The sequence below is a fragment of the Balaenoptera acutorostrata genome, chromosome 13 (genome assembly GCF_949987535.1).
Source record: "Balaenoptera acutorostrata chromosome 13, mBalAcu1.1, whole genome shotgun sequence".
In the NCBI taxonomy this organism is placed as follows: Eukaryota; Metazoa; Chordata; class Mammalia; order Artiodactyla; family Balaenopteridae; genus Balaenoptera; species Balaenoptera acutorostrata.
In genome coordinates this window covers 4,571,484-4,586,376 of record NC_080076.1, presented here as the reverse complement: position 1 = coordinate 4,586,376, position 14,893 = coordinate 4,571,484, and positions in this window count along the sequence as shown.

Here is a 14,893-nt window from a genome sequence, read left to right as displayed (position 1 = left end):
CCCCAATTTTTAACTGAGTTTTCTGACTGTTGAAGTTGAGGGTTCTTTATGTATTCTGGATAAATGTCCTTTAATGGCTACATGGTGTGTAAGTATATTCACCCATTGTGGAGCTTGTCTTTTCATTCTCCTAACAGCTGATTGCAGTCTTTGAGTTAATTTTTGAAAAAAGCCGAAGGATGTCGGGGTCCCTTTTCTGCGTATGGGCGTCCCATTGTTCTAACACCAGTTTTGAAAAAGACTATCCTGGTTCCACTGAACTACCTTTTTGCCATTGTCAAAAATTCACTTGGCCATATTTATGTGGGTTTAAGTCTAGACTCTGTTCTCTTCCATTGATCTATGTGCTTATCCCTTTGCCAATATACACTGTTGTGGTTACTGTTGTCTCTATAGTAAGTCATAAAGTAGGGAGAAGTGTGATTCCTCCAACTTTCTGCTTCTTTTCCAAAGTTGACTTGACTATTATAATTCGTTTGCCTTTCCGTATGAATTTTAAAATTAGGTTGTCTTTATCTGCAAAATAATCCTGCTGGGATCTTGCTCCGAATTGCATTAAATCTGCAGACTGTTTTGAGAAGATTTGACACCTTTACTATTATGAGTCTTCCAATCCATGCACACAATATATTTAACCATTTATTTGGCATTCTTTGATTTCTTTCATCACATTTTTAGTTTGCAGCATACAGATTCTGTATTTTCAGCACACAGATCCTGTTGTTTCCAGATTGTTGTTTCTAGCTTTAAAAGAAATAATTCTGTTTACCATTTATGATGATTTATGTTGTAAGTTTTTTTACAGATATTCTTTATCAAGTTAAGGTACCTTCATGAATGGATGTTGAATTTTATCATATGCATTTTTCTGCATCTATTAATATGATCATATATGGTTATAGATAACCATATATGATCATCTGCTCTCTTAATGTAGTAAATCAAATGTATAGACATGAAAATATTAAAGAACCTCTGAATGCCTATGAATCCAACTTGATCATAGCATGTTATCTTTTTTAATGTGCCGTTAGATTCAGTTGATATTTTATTAGAATCTTCGTCTATATTCATGAGTAAAATAAGGCTCTAATTTCCCTTTTACATACTGTTTTTATCTGGTGTTGGTATCAGAATTATACTGGCCTCATAGAATGATTTGGAGAGCATTCCTTCTGGGAGAGTTTGTATAAGATTGGAATGAGCTGGTTCTTGAAAAGTTGGCAGAATTTTTTGGATATGGTATTCTCTTGTGGGAAGATTTTTAATTACTCCTATTTTTCTTAATAGTTACAGGATTATTGGGGCTTTCTATTTTTTCTTGCCACATGTACTAAATTATTATACCTTCTAATAGCTCCTCTGTCTAGTCCTGTCCTCTTTTTCATTTATAACATTATTTATTTATAACTGCTCTTCTTTTTCTTTAATGAATCTATCAGAAGTTTTAAAGGACCACATTTGGCTTGATCAGCCTTCTTATAGTATTGTTTTCTGTCTGGCAATATACGGTCTTTTGTTTATTATATCCCTTCTTAGATTTTTTGGAGTTCTTTTGTTCTTTTCCTAATGTCTTTTTTAAAAAAAATTGAACTATAGTTTGTTTTTCCTAAGTTCTTAAGTTTGAAACTTGGCTCACTGATTTTTTACTTTCTTCTCTTTAAAAGATACAAGTATTTAAGGCTATTAATATATAAATATTTATATAAACATACAGCATACACATACAGGCTCTGAAACATATTGTTCACTCTACTGACAACCTTGCTGGGATAAATCCCACTTGGTCATGTTATATAATTCTTTTTACATATTGCTAGATTTGGCTGGCCAGTATTTTCAGGGTTCTTGTGTTAATATGCCATAAAGTATATGGCATATAGTTTTCGTTTCTTGTGATCTTTGTCTGGTTTTGGTGTCAGGGTAATACTGGCTTCATAAAATGATATTGGAAGTATTTCCCCCTCTTCTATTTTTTTGGAAGGGCTATGAAGGATTGGTTTTCATTTTTCTTTTAACATATGGTTGCAATCACCAGTGAAGCCAACTTGGGCTTTTCTTTGTGGGAGGTTTAAAAATTACTAATTTAATCTCTTTACTTGTTATAGGCATATTCAGATCTATTTCTTTTTTTTAAGATTTATTTTTATTATTTATTATTATTTTTAAATTTATTTTTGGCTGCGTCGGGTCTTAGGTGCGACACGCAGGCTCTTCATTGAGGCATGTGGGATCTTTCGTTGCGGCACGTGGGCTTCTCTCTAGTTGTGGTGTACGGGTTTTCTCTTCTCTAGTTGTGGCACGCAGCCTCCAGGACGCGAGTGCTCTGTAGTTTGCAGCACGCAGGCTCTAGTTGAGGCACGTGAGCTCAGTAGTTGTGGTGCGTGGGCTTAGTTGCCCTGTGGCATGTGGGATCTTAGTTCCCTGACTAGGGATCGAACCCGAGTGCCCTGCATTGTAAGGTGGATTCTTTACCACTGGACCACCAGGGAAGTCCCAGATCTTCTGTTTATTCTAGAGTCATTTTTACTGGTTTCTGCCTACCTTGGAATTTATCCATTTAATTGAGGTTTTCTAATTTGTTGCTATTCAGTTGTTCATAGGATTCCCTTACAGTCCTTTTTATTTCTGTAGAGTTGGTAATGGTGTCCCCTCTTTTATTCATGATTTTAATAGCTTACATCATCTCTTTTTATCTTGGTCAGTCTAGCTAAAGATTGTTGATTTTACTGGTCTTTCCAAAGAGCCAGCTTTTGGTTTTGTTGATTTTCTGTGTTGTTATTCTATTCTTTATTTTATTTATTATGCTCTAATCTCTCATTGTTTCCTTTCTTCTGCTTGATGTGGATTTTGTTTACTTTTTCTTACTTCTTAAGATAGAAGATTAGGTTATTGATTGGAGATCTTTTTTCTTTTTTAATATAGGCATTTACAGCTATACATTTCTTTCCTTTAGCTGCTTTATTTCACTGCTTTAGTTGTAGCCCATAAGTTTTGGCATGTTGTAGTTTTGTTTTAATTCATCTCAGAGTGTTTTATAACTCTCAACTTATGATTTCTCCTTTGACCAGTAAGAAGTGTGTTGTTTCATTTCCACATATTTGTGACTTTCCCAAATTGTCTTCATTTATTGGTTTCTTATTTCATTCCCTTGTGGAAGAGAGGTGAGAAATCGTGCCTCAGACTGTGCACTACATAACTCCACAGGGCGACTTTCACACATATATGGCAGCCTCGGGAGGAAGAGGCCGTAGTGGATGAGGACGGTTGTCATTTGACACTGGGGCCCTCGAGAGATGGCATATTTCAAATGCTGATTTCTTTCCTCAAGAGATGCTTTATCTTCAGAGATAACCCTCCTGGGGCTGGGAGTCTCTGACCCACAATTTCCTCGGTGGTCTAAGACTCCCTCTGGTGTTTACACTCCATCTTCTGCCCTGTTCTAGGAGCCCCTCCTCCAGGTGGTTCTCTTGGGCATATTCTCTCTCCACATGATCCAGACGGGTTCCCTTCTGCAGGGTCCACATCTGGCCCACAGGAAGCTCTGGAAACAGACCACTCCTGCCCCAGACACTTCCTCTGATTTTTCCACGGATGTGAGTAGAGTAAAAAGGAAGCAGCCAGTGGCTAAGCCGAACTCCCCGGGGTGGGAATGTGACCCCACGTGGTTGTCTGGACACTGCCATGTTGGACTTTCAAGATGGGTCTTTTTTTTTTTTTTTTTTAAGATTTTTTTGATGTGGACCATTTTTAAAGTCTTTATTAATTTTATTACAGTATTGCTTCTGTTTTATGTTTTGTTTTGTTTTTTCTGGCCGTGAGGCATGTGGGATCTTAGCTCCCCGACCAGGGATGGAACCTGCACCCCCTGCGTCGGAAGGCAAAGTCTTAACTACTGGACCGCCAGGGTCCCTCGAGTTGTGTCTTTGATCTGAGCTTGTTCATCTCCCAGAAGACTTTTCCACTAATACCTCACACGTGGCGGGAGGCTGAATAATAACCCCCACCACACACACATGAAGATGTCCACGTTCTTATCTCTGACGTGACTCTCTCCACGGAAAAGGGGACTTTGCAGGTGTGACTAAGGGAAGGATCTCGAGATGGGGAGTTTATCCTGAACTACCCTGGGGCCCAATGCACTTGCAAGAATCCTTGTGAAAGGAGGTAAGACGGTCGGAGTCAGAAAAGGGGATGTGATGGACCAGGTGCTGGCATGATGCACTTGATGGAGCAGGTGCTGGCGTGATGCACTTGATGGACCAGGTGCTGGCGTGATGCACTTGATGGACCAGGTGCTGGCGTGATGCACTTGAACAAGGAGGAAGGGACCACAGGTCAAGGGTGGCCTCTAGAAGCCGGAAAAGGCAAGGATGTGGATTCTCCCCTGAAGCCCCCAGAGGAGCCAGCCCTGTTGACGCCTTGATTTTAGACTTCTGATGTAAAGACCTGTGAGAGAATGAATTGCTGCTGTTTTAAGTCACTAGGTCTGTGTTGGTTACAATAGCCATGGGAAACTAATGCACACGTCTTTTACTTGGAGAACTGTCTCCTATAAACTGCCAACAGACTTAGAGGGAAAACTGGAGCACTTCAACATTTAGCAGAAATTCCATCTTGGTTTAATTTAAGGATGAGTTCCTCACATCCATAAAACCAAGTTCCAATTCCTTTATTTTTTTGAACCACAATGAATAGTGGCACTTGAATTGTGAGTGACAGCAACTGTTTACAGTTTGAAAACTTGCAAAATCATCCATGAGCAGATGACGCCTTTGAACCCAGCACTTCATTTACCTTGCCCATGTTTGCCCAACGGGAAACAAATGCTTTAAAAAGAAATAAAACTTTGTTCAGGGTTCCCGGCAGCATTCAACAATGGAACCCCATCTATTCAAATAAAAGCTTCAGTTGGAAACTTGTCGTCTTGGATTGCATCGACAAAATTCTTTAACCCACCAAACTGAAAGAGAAGTTCCTGTTACTGTTGGCCTTATGTCCCGGGTCTTAGCAGACCATGATGACAAACCAAGGATGCACTTCCTCTCTCTATATATATACATGTTACAGCTGCACAATTCCCCAGACTGCTTGCTGCTATAAACACCCACCTCGTGGTGCCCCCGTTACTTCTCAGTGTCCCCAGTGGGGTGACCTAGGGTCCCACACTGTCCTCAGGCTGCAGGCAGTCCCCGCGCCCCCTGGCTCTTCCTCATCTCCAACACCTGTTGCCGCATGGGCGGCCCTGCCTGCAGAATCCCTCAGCCAAGCCTCACCCATCACCAGGACAACAAGGTCCCCTGTGGGAGCTGATGTCAGGGGGCTCAGGAGCCAGGCGGCTGCTGGCCTGGGGTGCAGGCCGGAGAATGGCTCCTTCCCCAGCCCTGCAGCAGCCCCTGCCCACGGAAAAGCGGGTCCACCTGGTCTGGTCCGGGGCCCCCTCCCCACAGGTGCTCAGAACCCATCCACACGCGGCGTCCTCCCTCCCCTGCGCTCCCCACATGCTCAGAACCCTCGCTGGACCCACAGCTCCCGAGGAAGGAAGGCCTTCCCTAGGAATCTCAGCAACGGGTCCTGAAGGAAGTGTAGCCGAGGGAAGAAACCATCCACGCTCATCTCCACCCCCGTCACCCTCCCCAGGTGGACAGAAATCCCCCCACTTCTCCCCTAACGGCCTCTCCTGATGACACAACCACGCCAGGCAAACAAACTTGGATCCTCTGGGCAGCCCCCAACCCGGGAGCCTGGGAGCTTTGGGAATCTTGGGTCCCAGCCCCGCAGGCTGCACGAGAACCGCCGTGAGCCCACAGGGAGACACCGTGTTTCCTAAATCCTCCCAGGGGATGTTCCATAGGCTGAGATAGTTCTCGAAGATAATCAAGAGGCCAAGCTAAAAGTAACTGCAGAAATGCCGGTACACGTGGTTTCTTCCATTTTATTTTCTGTAAAATTAAGTACAGTGAAAAGCTAAATGGGTTTTTTAAAAATAGCACAACTTAAATCACGAGGAGACGGCAGAAGCCTCTGGGATGAAGCCCACATGTCGTCCAAATGGGGATTCCAGGCAGCAGCCTGGATCCAGGCTGGGGGGCCTTGCACATCTTGCCTGGTGGTCTGGGCAGCTGTGTCCTCCCTCGTCAGCCCAGCCTGGACTAAGGTTCGTGGGACCTGACGTCTTAGAATTTAGGGGATCTCTTTAAGAAAAGGAATACAGCACTGCGAATAAAAATTAAGCACAAAAGTGGATACTTATTTATTTAGAAGGGGCCTGCGGGAGAGGAGCCCTGAATCTTGAATGTCACTGATTTCAAGGTAAATAACTTCTCCGGTTAGTCCCAAATATTCCATCACGTTCTGGCTCTACTGGTGCCGATCAGCCAGGCGTGTGCCGACGTGTCCAGCCTTGGCTGCTTCCTCGTTGTGATGACCTGCGTGGTGTCCTCAGCCCTCTGGGGAGGGACTGGCGTGTTCCACGTTCACTGGGTTCCAGACAGCGGGCAGCGAGAGCCTTATCTTCCAGGAGCGCCCGACACACATGGGGGCGGGGTGGGGTGACGACGCGCTATGGGCCCTACTAACAAATACCCCAGTTGAGTAAAGACTCCACCTCTGCCGTCATCCCACCTGCGCTATTAGGCTCCAAAGGTGCACTCAGGACCCGGGGGTGGGCAGGTCTCACCACCGGAACACGTGTGGCCGCTGGGAGCCTGACCGCCCGGCTTGCTCTGTCCTCTCCTTGCCTCGGGGCCTCCTCTCCACTAGGTGTTCCTTTTTCCCCCTGTTTTTCTTCCTCTGTCTGTTTCTCTTCTTCCTTCTGGAGTACGAGTAGGAGTCAGAAACTGCTCTGGACACTGATTATCGGGGTGTCTGTTGGGCACACTCAGTGGATGGAGACCCCGCAGAGTGGCATGAGGGCAGCTGCGGCTTCCTCGAGGACGGGGGACCCGCGGAGCGAGGTGTGTACCGTGCGCACGTGATTGTGAAATACATGTTCACTGGCTTGAGTAGTGTCCCCCCAAGTTCCTGTCCTCCCGGAACCTCAGAGCAGGGCCTTATTTGGAAATCTGTCTTTTGCAGGTGTAATTAATTAAGATGAGGTCTGACTGAATGGGGGGGGGCACCCTAAATCCAACGACTGGTGTCCTTTTGAGAAGAGGAGGGGCCGCACAGGTACACTCAGGGAAGAGGCCATGGCAAGACAGAGGCAGAGACTGGAGGGCTGCAGCTGCAAGCCTGGGAACACCAGGGGCCACCAGAAGCTGGCAGGGGCAGGGAAGGAGCCTCCCCAGGGCCTTGTGCCTTGATTTCCGATTTCTAGCCTCCGGAGACAGTACAGTTCTGCTGTTTGTCAGCTGCCCAGTTTGCTGCAGGAGCCCTGGGAACCTAACATGCACGGAGTAAGTCACTTTGAGAAGCAGTCTCAGGGTGGCTGAGGTCATGTGCAGTAGTAGGAGAGGAAAGCCCTACCTGTGTTGATGGCTGAAGTTTTTTGACTCGGCCTTTGCTTCACAGTCAGAGGTAAGACCTAAGTGCACATGGGTCCAGGAGAGGCAATGTAGCGACGTAACTGAGGCTGAAAACGACGCTCTGGGCCAAGCAGCCTTCTGAAACCTTCCTGTGGACACCAAAGGTGGCAAATACCTGAATGTGAACAGACGTTTCTGTCACATAACTGGACATTTCTCTGTACATTTGGTTATTTTGCTTTTCCCAAAGAAGAAAATGAAAATTTCAGTCTGGGTTCGCAGATTTTTGTGCAGTAAATAAAGAGAATTGTTCAGCGGGCTTCACCTATCCCCCATCCGTCTATTCCTCCAGCTTTGGACAAATTGTTATCACTCAAAACACACAGAATTCTTGATATTTGCTGGAACATTAGACCATTTCAATTTCCCTTTGCTTATCTGGGGGCCTTTAAACTGTTTATATTCTGAAACAGGATGGGTTTTATTGGGTTTTTTTCTTCCTCTCACTTAAAAAACAAGCTGGGAAATAGCCTCCAACTGCCAATGAAATGTAAACAAATCATGAATTTTTAAAAATCCCCAAGTACGTGCTTTGCTTCTCAGATAAGAAATTGAAAGATAACTGGAGAGTCGGTCAATCAAAAACAAAAAAGGAAAATGGAAACCCTTATCACCTAATTGCACTGGCTTAGAAATAGGTGAAGATGTAACAAATCATGGACCACAAAATAGAACATATATTTAGAGAACTGTTTTGGCAGAAATCTACTGTGAGTTATTGCTAAATGGGTATAATTTCTGGTGAGCAAACATGTTCCATTATGTTTCATAATTTTTATTTTAAATCTGAAGTAAGTTGCAACAAGTGGTGTATGCTTTTAATTAGACTCAGCATTTGGACCCTTTCTAAATAATCAGTGCAAGATGGGGAGTGCGGGAAGAGGCTTAAACATTAAAAAGTTTCTTCTTGATTAATTAGTAAATATAACCCTTAAATATTTGGATATTTTAAAAATATAATTGAGAAATGAATAATAGTATTCTTGCAGCCAAGAGAGATGATATAAGCCCAGAAGAGTTATCACCAGCTCACAGGTGAGTCCTGAAAATTTGTCACCTTATAAAAGATGACAAATCTCAATTAATATTATTAGTGGCAAAGCTCCAAGATCAGTTTGAAATTCTCATAACAGTGTGGAAATTGGCACACATTATTAGAGTGGAATAGATGCAAACGACTAAAATGAAAAATCATTTTTATTGAAGTTAGTGTCATAATAAAGGTAGACGTGTAAACAGAACCCTAACAGGTAAACTTGATGAGCAGTCCTCCTCATCCCTGCTTCCAGACCTTTCCACCCTGGTATGCTGTGACCGGGAGACATGGGGTCTCAAAACTAACTCCCTGTGCTGGCACGTGGGGTGGGCTGGCCCTGCTTTCCTTTCAGATCGTGGGCCACCATGACTTCGGTTCTCTTTTTCCTTGGTCAGATATCTACTTACAGATGCTGTGCCACCGTTTCTCTTTATTGGACAAGAAGCTAATGTTTTTCTCTGAAGTCTAAAAAAAATGAAAGACTCTGTGAAGTCTGTACTTAAAAATGCCAAATGGTAATTAAAATACTTTTTGAATTGTTTCCACATCTTGGCTATTGGAATAAGGCTGCAGTGAACATGTGAGTGCAAATATCTCTTCAAGATCCTGATTTAAGTTCTTTTGGATAAATACCCAGAAGTGGGATTGCTGGATCATATGGTAGTTCTACTTTTAATTTTTTGAAATAAGCTAAATGTTCATTGACAGATGAATGGATAAAGAAAATGTGGTATGTACGTATAGCAGAATATTATTCAGCCATAAAAAAGAAGGCAAGTCTCTCATATACAACAAAAGGATGAACCTTGAGGACATTGTACTAAGGGAAAGAAGCCAGACACAGAAGGACAAATACTGCATGATTCCACTTATGAGGCATCTATCGATAAAATAGTCACGCTCACAGAGAGTAGATTGGTGCTTGCCAGGGGCTGGGGAGGGAGAAATGGGGAGATGTAATTCAATGGGTATAAGGTTTCAGTTATGCAAGGTGAATAAGCCCAAGAGATCAACATGGTACCTATTTGTGCACTTACAAATCTGTCCAGAGGTTAGATTTCATGTTATTGTTTCTACTACAGTAAAAAAGAAACTTTCTGGAAATTCTGCCAAAGTTAACTTTTTTGTATATTGAGAGTCATAACTTTTTTTTTTTTTAAAGGCAAATTCATGGATTCCATGAATCCATGAATTTTAGGGTTTTTGTAAGAATCAAGGTGATGCTGTCACACCTGTAGACAGAAGACATCCAACACAGGAAGACTGGGGGAAGGGAGAGCATTGTAACTTTCCTTCCCGGTCGCTACACCTATAAGATATACCTGTTGAAGAGGACCATCCGAGGCAGGGGAGGAAAGAATGATCGAAAGAATAGCTTTATCCGTCCATTCGTTTGTCCACTCACTCTCCACGTTTAGTGAGCACCTACTGTGTGTCAGGCACTAGACTAATTCAGGGCTTGCGACCCACATTCAACGTTCTCAGTTCCTACAGCTTTTTGTTGATATGACACAACCGTGATTTTCAGAACACTCTTTCCAAAAGTGTTACATTGTGAAGATCTGTGTGGCAATTGAGATCATCAACAAAAACATATCTCTGAGAAGGCAAACATGAAAAAAGAAAATTCAGCGCTAAACTGACAACAAAGCCCCTTTTCAGACACACAACAGCCGAACTCTATCTCTAGTAAAAAATACATGGCTAAGAACACCTGCCGTAAAAGAGAGAACAGACTGTCCTGGGTGCCTGGACATGACAGCACAAGGCAGAGAGCCAGAACTACAGAGTCTAAGTGTTAACCGTGGCACGTGGATATTTATTCCAGTTCCACGGTGCTTTTATTGACCTTTGTAAAAAGCTCATAAATATTAGAGGAAACAGCAAAGTCTTATATCTTGAAGCTCTTTCAAGCTCTTTGAACTTGAAAATCTTTGGGACAGTCAACATAGACATCATTGAATTAGAGAAAATTACAGGGGGTTTTATGAATTCACCCAACTGACGTTCTTAAATATACTCAGAGTTAAGGTGTCACATAATTGTTCCAGGCCAGAGAGCAGGAAACGCTGATTTCAAAGGTGAAGACCAGGCTCCGCTGCAGCTGCTGCTGTTCTAGTTGTTTTTTAGTTTGGGGGGCGGTGGGGAGGGGGGAGTCGTCAGAATAATTGGCGTTTTCTTCAAAGTAGTGACTTACAAGCTCTCGTTTCCACCTCTTACCTGCCTACTCACATTTCTCTGCCCAGGGTGGCACCTCCAGGTTCTTGGATGAAAGTGCTGTCCTGGAAACCATTAAGTCAAGAAGTCGGTACTGAGTCGGCAGTAGCTTTTGTCTTGAGGTTAAAAGCAGTCCTGTTTCTTCAAATGCTGGGACAGCGTCCTGACCTGACCCCAAACTGGAATGGAAGCTTCTGTCACTTCTGCCTGAATCCCCAGAGAGCCAGGGCCAGCTGCCCCCAGAGTCCCACCTGCTAGAAGACTCTCCTGTCCCGTGTCCTGTACGCTGGGGAACAGGCCAGGCCAGGCAGGGGCCGCAGTCACGCCACCCCGTCCGCGGTCAACTGCAGACCGCGTCTGTCTTGGGCTCCTGCAGCGCAGAGCGCCGCGCTGAGCTGGGACGTCGCCCCCTCGGCCAGATTGGGGTTGCATCAGCTGGGGAGCCCGACCCAGAGGCAGCCGTCATCATGCAGGCTGCCGGCCTGGAGAGAACCTGGCCAGACCTTCTGCCTGGCAGGGGAATTGACTCCTAATGGTGACTTGCTAAACCAGTCATATGCTCTCTTTTGAGAAATTTCAACTTGAAGCAAAGGAAATGAATTCTCAGTGTCCGAGTAGAAAGTGGAAGCAGACTCACGGGGAGCAGGAACCAAAGGCGTGAGTGCCGTGGACTCCTCGGGTAACTGCTGGGTCATCAGGGTGGACGTTGGCCATCCAGTGGCTGTGGCCATGCGTGGCACCCAGTGGTCTGTGGGCAGCTCTCTCTGGGAAGCCCCTTCCGTCTTAGCACCCGTGTTCTCTCTCCCCTGGGAACTAAGGGCCTAAACCCAGGGCTCAGAAGACACACTGGGCGTGGGCCTTACCCTGGAGTGATGTGTAACTGGTGAGGAATCAGAACAAAGGAAGAGTGTCCTCAGTAGGAGCTGCCCTACCTTTCCCCACTCATTTTCTATCTTATTTTTGAAATATCCTCCTGGGTCAGGAATAGGAAAACATGAAGATATTTGTTAAGTAAAAAACAATTGCCCACAAAGACTGCTGCATGCCCTGCCTGTGAGAGCCTTTGCTCTGGAGAGAGGGGTTCTGGACGGAGACCTAATCCCCGGCTCATAGGGAGGATAGAGGACACCAACCGTGGCTCCTGGATGCTCTACTCGGGGACATGGGGGGGTGGGTACGGCGGGTGAAGTGTGAAACGTGAATCCTGGTTACGCGGAGCCCGCAGCCGCTACATCTATGCTGCTGCTTCCGCTCTGGATCAGACCTTCCGTCTCCCTGGGATGGGGATGGTGAGACCGTAGACAGTTCACTCTCAGCCTTTGAATCTCCAAGGGCTGCTTGGTCCCTGTCATAAAGAATGGGGGGGCGCTGGGCTTCCCTGGTGGCGCAGTGGTTAAGAATCCGCCTGCCAATGCAGGGGACATGAGTTCGAGCCCTGGGCCAGGAAGATTCCACATGCCGTGGAGCAACTAAGCCCGTGCGCCACAACTAATGAGCCTACACTCTAGAGCTCAGGAGCCACAACTACCGAAGCCCACGCGCCTAGAGCCCGTGCTCCGCAACAAGAAGCCACGATGATGAGAAGCCTGTGCACCACAATGCAGAGTAGCCCCTGCTCGCCGCAACTAGAGAAAGCCCGCGCGCAGCAACGCAGACCCAGTGCAGCCAAAAACAAATAAATAAAATAAATTTATTTATATATAAAAAAAAAGAATGGGGGGGCGGTGTGACAGACACACTGAGGGAGACCCGCAGAGACCACTGTGGGGGGACTGGAGTTCAGCAGCCCCTTTGGGGCTGAGGCGCGTGGAGCAAGGCTGGCGTCTGCTGCCCCCTCCTAGCCTCCTCGCCCTCTGTTCTCTCTTTGTGCCATCCAACTTGGCAGGCATCCTCTAACGTGGTGACCTACCACTTCTCTGCATCTGGGTTTCCGAGAACAATTAGGCTCTCCAAAGTGGCCCCTGTGCTCAGGAAAATTCTCAAACTTCCAGGGTAGTGGGTGCTCCCATGGTCTGTGTGCTTAGTTAAGCTTGGTTAAACAGAACTGCCTGGGAGTCTGGAGACTAAGCTCTGTGACCGTGCTGGGAACTGAAAATTGTGGTGATTGGAAGCGCGATCTAATGTTGTATCAATGGATCTGTAATCAATAGTAACTTTCGTGATGCTGATATTCCCTACGTTCTCAGAATAAGTCATGTCATTTCTCTTTCTGAAGCACCCAACCTCTGGTCACCCGACCACGTAACTCTTTCTTTGTCTTCTCTCATAGTGTCCCTGTTCCCAAAAAAAATCCAGCAAAGAAGAGAAACCCGTTTACTTAGCTCCTTAAACTAAGATCAGATTTGTCAATACTGAGCAATCTGCAAAGCATCCTTTACCCAAGAAGGACTGGATTGCATCGCCACCTGCTGGAGATTTCCATCGGTGCACCCTTAGGTTTAAATATTAGCTCATTTACTTAATCGCTGGGTAAGGCAGTGGTCTTCAGACTGAAATACCCATGGGCACAAGAAGACTTTTAAAGAAGGGTTCAGAAAGTTTTAAGGGCACCAGTTTCCAGCTGCCCCAATTCCATGTCTTCTCTCTCCTACAGCAGATAAACCTGAGACCCTGCTGGCAGTGGAGCTACCTGCTGTCCTTACTGCCTTCCTGCATTCCTTTACAAGACACTCAGAGCTACACAGACTGCAGGTTTGTGTCCTCCCAAAATTCATATGTTGAGACCTAATCCCCAAGGGGATGATATTTGGAGGTATTTGGTATTTAGGCCTTTCGGGAGGTGATAAGGTCATGAGGGCAGAACCTTCATTAATGGGATTAGCATCCTTATAAAAGAGACCCCAGAGAGCTTTCTGCCATGTGAGGCTGCATCGAAAAGACAGCATCTATGAACCAGGAAGCGGGCTCTCAGCAGACACTGAACCTGGTAGCACTTTGATCTTAGACTTCCAGCCTCCAGAACTGTTCGAAATATATTTCTGTTGTTTATAAGCTATCCAGTCTTTGATATTCTGTTATAGCAGCCTGAGCAGACCCAGACAGTCAACCCTGGGCATCGTTCTAAGTGCTGTACATTTATTACCTCTTTAAAAGCCAAAATACTCCAAACAAAGGGACAATTTGAAATACAGTTTGAAAGTATGTTATTGGAGAACGTCCCCTCACTCAAGACCACCTGTCTGTTGCATGTTTTGCTTTATTTCAGGGGGTAGGAGGTAGAAAGTTCCACCTTCTGACAATTAACATTATATTTCCAAGTAAAAGAGTTCTGTATCAAGATTAAATTGTGCATTTTCTTAACTTTTATTCAGATTTGCAGGAGAAACATTTTCATTAACTTTTGTCAAATGATTATTAGGTACTGTAAATGCACATTCACTTTTTACTTGGACCGAAACTTCCTCTTTGCTCTTATTTATTTCTACCACATGCCCATAAAATTTTAATATATGGGTAATGTATTATGGATTTTATTCTAAATCACCTTTTTTTGCTGCGTTTTTCACCGAATCCTGTCTCATTCGAGCAATAATCTCATTTATAGATAACTAATTTTTTAAAAGCCTAATAGATATGAGTAAAGGATATATTTCCAATAAATTACTTTAAATAGCTAAAAATTCTTTACCAAAGCATATATGTAGGTGGTTTTTTAAATCAGTCATGTACTAATAATTGTAATGAGAATTTAGCCCAGAGGAACAATTTAACACTTAGAACTTTGTAGCTATAGTAAAGTAAATACTAATTTAAATTTTTATACATATTCTTTTGCAGAGGAGTATGATAGTATCATCAATAAAAGACTCTCAAGTATAAACGTGTTATAATTTGACAAAATTCTGTGAGGGATATGGATGGAAATAGAATTTCGAAGGAAAAACAAACCATGTAAAAATTTAGGTAATTTTATTTCAAAATATTTACAGGATGTGGGAAACTACATCCCTTGCAACTATTAAACTTGTTATTAAAACAACAAAGAATGTGGGAGGGGTAAAAGTTTTGCCAAATTTTGGGGGAATACTCTAACGGAGATAATCGTATCCCCAAGGATCCTTGTAAGGGTTAAAAAGAGAAGTAGTAGATGCTGAATAAGTAAATGGTGGGTCTA